This window comes from Grammomys surdaster, unplaced genomic scaffold (assembly GCF_004785775.1).
Source record: "Grammomys surdaster isolate TR1022 unplaced genomic scaffold, NIH_TR_1.0 184, whole genome shotgun sequence".
Lineage (NCBI taxonomy): Eukaryota > Metazoa > Chordata > Mammalia > Rodentia > Muridae > Grammomys > Grammomys surdaster.
The window spans coordinates 2,116,965-2,123,205 of record NW_021604629.1 but is presented as its reverse complement, the minus strand read 5'-3'; positions in this window follow the sequence as shown (position 1 = coordinate 2,123,205).

The following is a 6,241-nucleotide window of genomic DNA, read 5'->3' as shown; positions in this document are numbered from 1 at the left end:
ACCTAGCCCCAGTTTCTCCCTCTAGGACCTCCGCTATCCCTCAGTCCTTGACTATCTCAGATTTATCCTGAATTCACTCAGGAAACCTCTGGTCTGAGTACTGAGTCCCTGATTCCTTCTCAACTTCCCATTTCATGTGCCTGCCTCCAGAACCTTTTGATCTTTAGTTTAGTAAGTGTGTTTCCTCTGCCTGGGTCATTCTTTTGGACCTGACACTTCCCGTCTATGCTTCTACAACCAAGAGAAGAGTTCTGCTTACTGTTGCATACCAGGCCCTTATAAAGTTGGAGCATTAACAGGCACAACAGCTTTGAGAAGCAAATATTTTATCCCTATTTCCCAGAGAATAAAGTCTGAGAAATGCTTGACCTAAGGGCAAGGAGCAAGGAAATGTTGGAGCTGAAATTGAACCAGGATCTCCCATCCCTCAAAGCCCTTTTAGAGGGCAGCAAAATCTCAAGAAAGATCCTCTTAACCTTGAATGCTGTTGAGGTCCTGGCTGTGCCTAGGACCCACATTTAATAACAGGCAGGGGAAGGAAGGGTGGAAGATCCATAATAGGGCTAGTTGGAAGCAGGGAGAGGCTGGGTACCCAGCAATGCAGGAGGCTGAGAGGTCGGCCTGAACCTCATGATGGGGATCAGGAAAGGGACTACTGATGAACACAGACCTTATACACTCCTCGAGTGTACCTTTGGCTCAGCAGCACCAGATAGCCAGAAAAGCCTCCATGGAGAAATATTCCGGCAGGACTGGGAGGAGTGTGGTAACGACTCCCATGCTTGGGGTGGGTCCCGTCTTACTGCCCTGGGGGTTATTCCAGTGTCTTAGTCTTGTCTGCCCCATAAACTACAAATACAATAATGATGATAAACGGACTGCTTGGTGAGCTATCAGAAGTTGGGGCTTTGCTAAGTGAGATTTAAATAACTTCATTAAGGACTGGCCTAGGAACTGCACTAATACTGAGGGTTTTTTGTTTGTTTGGTTGGTTGGTTAGTTGGTTGGTTTTTGTTTTTTTTCTTCCAGCAGAGGAACTGAAGCATAGAGAAGACAAGCATACTGCTCAGGCTGCACAGGTAGTCCTTGGTGAAGCCAGCATTCACATACTAGCTCCCAGTCCACGTTCTTCACCCTCTGCTTCCCAGCAGTACATGTGATATGCATGTGTTCACTCTTAAATCCTTCTCTGTCTAGAGATTGATCTTAGGTCCCCAAGCACTGTTAACTTTGATTATTTATCAACCTCTCAAGGGCTATTATGGTCACATCGGACCTCCAGAAAAAGAAAATCACCCGTGAGTAGGCTGCAGTGAAAAGCTGCTGCCTGGACGTCAGAGCAGCAGATTAGGGCTAGTTGGTCCCTCCTTCCCTGGCAGCCAGAGCACAGCAGCAAAGCTACTCCCCCAGAAGCTGCTGTCCTTTAGGCCAGAGACCCGCATAAAAGGTGTGTGAGAGGCGTTGACCCCTGAGCTCCCTGTTGTCCATACCACCTCTGCCAAAGTTATAATTATTTGTTATCTACCTCTGTAGGATGACAAGTGTCTGGAAGACTTCCCCGTCAAGATGTTGAGGCTGTCTTTTTCCCTTTCTTTCCAAATTATCTGACACCTTAATGCAATCAGAATTAAGTTGGAAGGTCTCTGGAGCCTGAAGTAATTGAATCTATTAAACAGACACTCCTGGCTCTGTCCTAAGGGAGCAAAATCTGGGGGAAAAGTGAGGTGCAGAAATGAGAAGCTTTCTGTGGCTTCTCTTTCTGCATGGGCTGTGTGTGCATGTGGGATTCAGAAGAGCCAGGAAGACTGCCAGTGCATGTATGAATGTGTGTGTACCTAAGAACATGTGTGTACATGAGATGTGGGAGGACCAAGAACCTGTATGCTATTGTATGTATGAAGGTGAGTGTGCATGTGTATGTGAATTTGTCTGTCTATGAGTATGCTTGCATATCATATATGGGGAAGCCAAGAATCTGTGTGCCAGTGCATAGTGTGTGTGTGTGTGTGTGTGTGTGTGTGTGTGATATTCAAGAGAAAGGGGAACTGCATAAGTAAGTATGTACACGAGATATGAAAAGCTATTGGAGACTATCAGTACGAGAGAGAGAGAGAGAGAGAGAGAGAGAGAGAGAGAGAGAGAGAGAGAGAGAGAGAGAGGAACCAGAGCCTGTGAGCCCCTCTATAGACAGAGCCGATCTGCACAAGAATGTTGGTGAGATGTGTTTTTTAAAAAGTGGTGGCAGGGTAGGATGTGGGTGTTCTACAGGGTTTGTAGTGTTCACACTCAACTCACAACTCATGGAAGGTTTTCCCACTTGAATGACATCACTGGTTCACCTTTTAAGTTAACCCCAGTGGCCGAATCAAAGGGACACTCTGGAAAGCCATATACAGAATGTTATATGAAGCTGCGGACTAAATATTATACATGTTTACAGTTGTGCTATATAAGTGACTTTGAAGAAGGGCATAAGCTTTTCAAATTTATCCCCAGGAACAAGGTCATCTCTGCTGAAACCCCTTTACACAGCAAGCCCAAGATGCCGTCCTCACCACTGGTCTAAATACCTTTAGCATGGGATATGTGCTAGTAATCTAAATTCTTCTTGTTACATTTTAGGCATTTAAAAAAACAAAAACCGGAGTGAGTCTGTAAGGAGGTGTGGTGGCATCTGGTGGCATCTGGGCTTGAGGACCCCAGTTCCAGCTCTCATCAGCAAGATCAGTTCCCCTAGAAGAAGGTCTGCACTCCGGCACTTTGTTTCTTCCATGTAGAGTCCTACATCATCTATGCTTAGTCCAACAGTTTATTGAATGAGGCCACCTCTTTCAATTGTGGAAGCGAAGGGGTATGAATAATAAATGAATATGAGCACAGGCTGAGGCCTGCCTCGTGGCTTGGCATTGTGATCCTGCAGTCTGGCAAAAGCAATCCAAATCAATCAGATGTCTACGAGACATTACTGGGTCTGAGGCTGATGCAGGGTTTGGTGGCTGTGACAGGGATAACGGGCAAGACAGCTCTCAGGGAAATTTCACTCTAGCAGTAGAAATGGGGAGAAATAATGACTATATCAGTAACCAAGTGCTTGTAAGGGAAGACCAGAGGAGGAACACCAATGATAGTCAAAGGAGGAAGAGCACAGAAAGATCTATGAATAGAAAAGGGTAATAGTTGACTTGGGCCTTGAAGATTGAGAAAGATCTTTTACAGATAGGTAAGAAAGGAAAGAGAGAGATTAATAGTTACCAAGAGACTATGAACTATGAATATCAGATACTATATTCACTCCAAACTAAGTGTCATGAGCAAAGTCACAGACACAGAGGAGTGCACGCAATGTACTTGAAACCCGAGGTGTAAACCAGTGTGCTGAATGGTCCTGGTGGCAGCAGATGGACCTAGAAAATTGGGTAAAGCTAGATTATCTGCTAGTGTGTTTGGGTACTAATGGGCTCTAAGCTGAGAATGAACTGCTTAGGAGTAGCCATTAGATAGCTATGATTAGGAACAGGATAACCAAAGGAAACAAGGCTAATAAAGAAATAGTCCAGAAAACTGCTAGTAGGAAAAGAGAGGAAGTAGAGGCCAGAATGTGCATCAGTAAGTACACAGTTCTGCTAGTAATATTAAGTATCTGTGATGAGCTTAGAATGAGAACTGCTTTATGAGTGGGGTGGCCTTTTGAACAACCCAGCATGTGCCAGTGCTTTCAAAACTGTGGTGTAGATGCTAGCATGTCAGTGCCCAGACAGTACCCCGTGTAAGTCCTACGTGAAGAGCCAGACATACTGTGAGCCAGCTCCATTGTGGATGATGAAAGTGAGGGTAAGCAGGTGTGTGGCTGGCTTTGAAAACACTTAGGGTGACAAAAGATAGAGAAACAGCCTATTCTCCAAAGCACCACTGAACACAATAGCACATAACTATATATGCACAAGCATAGTGTTCAAGGTTCTAAGCTCTGAAGGCATTTTTAAAAAGAGCAAATACAACAGCTCTGATATCAATGTGTAATAACAGAGAGCCACTGGGTTTGTATCATACAGGATTGTCATTTGCTGAGTGTGTCTTCTATGCCAGGCAAGTCTTCTGTATAGTTCATAAAAACAAATCTGGGTGACAGAGGATAAAATGGAATTCTTCTGCTCCAGGTTCCAGTCAAAGATCTGAATTAATAGATCATGCCTCCGCCGGGCAGTGGTGGCGCACGCCTTTAATCCCAGCATTTTGGGAGGCAGAAGCAGGTGGATCTCTGAGTTTGACAGCCTGATCTATAAAGCCAGTTCCAGGACAGCCAGGGCTACACAGAGAAACCTTGTCTCAAAAAAGAAAAGCAGGACTTTGAAGAGACTGGATCTGTGCCTCAGCCAACACCCATCTTGGCACATACAAGAGATGCTTCGAAGAAGGTCTGGGGCGAGTTTAGAAGGAATTTTAGAGAAAGCCTTAGGGCCTAGTGACTCCTAATAATTGGAAAGTGTGGAGTAAGCTATTGTCTTCATCCCAAACCCAGTGAGTCAGGCTTTGCAGAGACCCACAGTGGAGTTTACTGTGTGGCCATAACGGTCTCGGGGCAGCATCCATGACAAATACACAGAGCCAGTAACAACTTACCTCTTCCCTGATGGCAGGGAGGTTGTGAAGATTCAGTATAGGCTTGTGCCCCAGGTTTACAAGGCAAAGGGTCAGAGGTGGTTCCTGTGGATCCTAACCCCAGGATAGCCAAGCATGAGTGGCTTAGGTGCCAGCCAAGTCATCTCCACTGTAGGAGGTGATGACAGCAGGGAGGGAGCAAGCCTGAGCTTTCTAGGGCCTGAGAAAGGAACTGGAAAAGAAGCTCCAGGGAGGAATCTGCTAGAAGGAACATCAGTGATAGCATGGTCTCCAGATCCCACAATAGCACTCTAAAGAAAGGGAAGGCCAGGAAAAAACACAGCAGCTCCTCAGAGTACAGTCTTGGAAGAACCCTGACTCCCTCTCCTCCCAACTCCCTTCCATCAAGAAGCCAGCAGAGGGGTCAGATAGTTCTCTGTAAGCTCATTCTCTTCTGCAGGATGCTGTTCTATGTTAGACTGTACTGGGAAGGAGTTGTTAAAGTAACTGAAGTCTGTTGGGAGAGAGGAATGCAGTTCTATGGTAGAAACCTTCCTGACCATGAACAAGGTCCTAGGCTTGATCCTCAGCATCCCACCGTGCACACAGAGATGGCTGTTTTTAGTCTAATAGGACAGATGACAGATCAGACAACTTTGGGTTGCCTGAAATGGCCATAAAAGCCCAAAGGTTTAGTCTTAGGACTGAATTTCATCTAATTCTAGGGAGAAAGAGGCTACGTGGAATAATGTGAAGAGATCAAAAGAGACAAAAATAAATTGGATTTATGATGTCTCATGAGTCACGCTCATTGAACTTGCTTACACACGGCTCCCCTCATCATCCCACATCACTTGGTAGAGATAACTACTACTGTGACCCTCATCTTACAGATGAAGAAATAAAAGGGTACAAAATTTGCTCAAGGCCATGCACACAATAAACAATAAGAGTTCAAGTTCAAATTTAGGCAGCAGAGAGTTCCGGAGCCCATAGGCTTAACTCTCATCCTCTAAGAGAAAACAGAGCAAGAGGTTGAGCGTTTGAGTCAGAATTGTTCCAGAATTCTAGCCAAAGGAAACATGCCTATTGACACAGAAATGTATTCGTTAACATTTTATTTTAGAATAGAGGAAATCAGCAGAGGTGGGGATGAATGTCTATTGATTGGGATTCAGTTGAATAAATAATTCTGACTTCACCAGATGGATCAAAAAGTATCCTTCATGGGAAACATTTAAAGACAGAAGAACAGATTAATGTGATGGGACACTGGCAATAAATGAATGGTCTCATTAAAAGTAAAATTGCCCAGCATGAGAAAGGCACAGTCTAGTGTCACTGGCTACAGCACCCCAGGGACCACATTCTCCATTACTTTTGGTTCATCCTTCCAGAAGCTCCCAGCTTTTGGCACCTGAGACCTAGTGATCCCTGCATAGCAGGCAACATCCCAACTCCCAGGTCTAGGTAGATAAACACAATGGTCTAGTCACAATGCATGCATATGGTTAAAAAAAAAAAAAGCAATTTGAAACCATGTAGGCTGATACACCCTGAGTCGTCACCGTGGGCGATATGACACAGCAGTAGGAAGACAGTGCAAGTAGTTCTACTAACACAAGCAGAGTAAGAAGTGTCC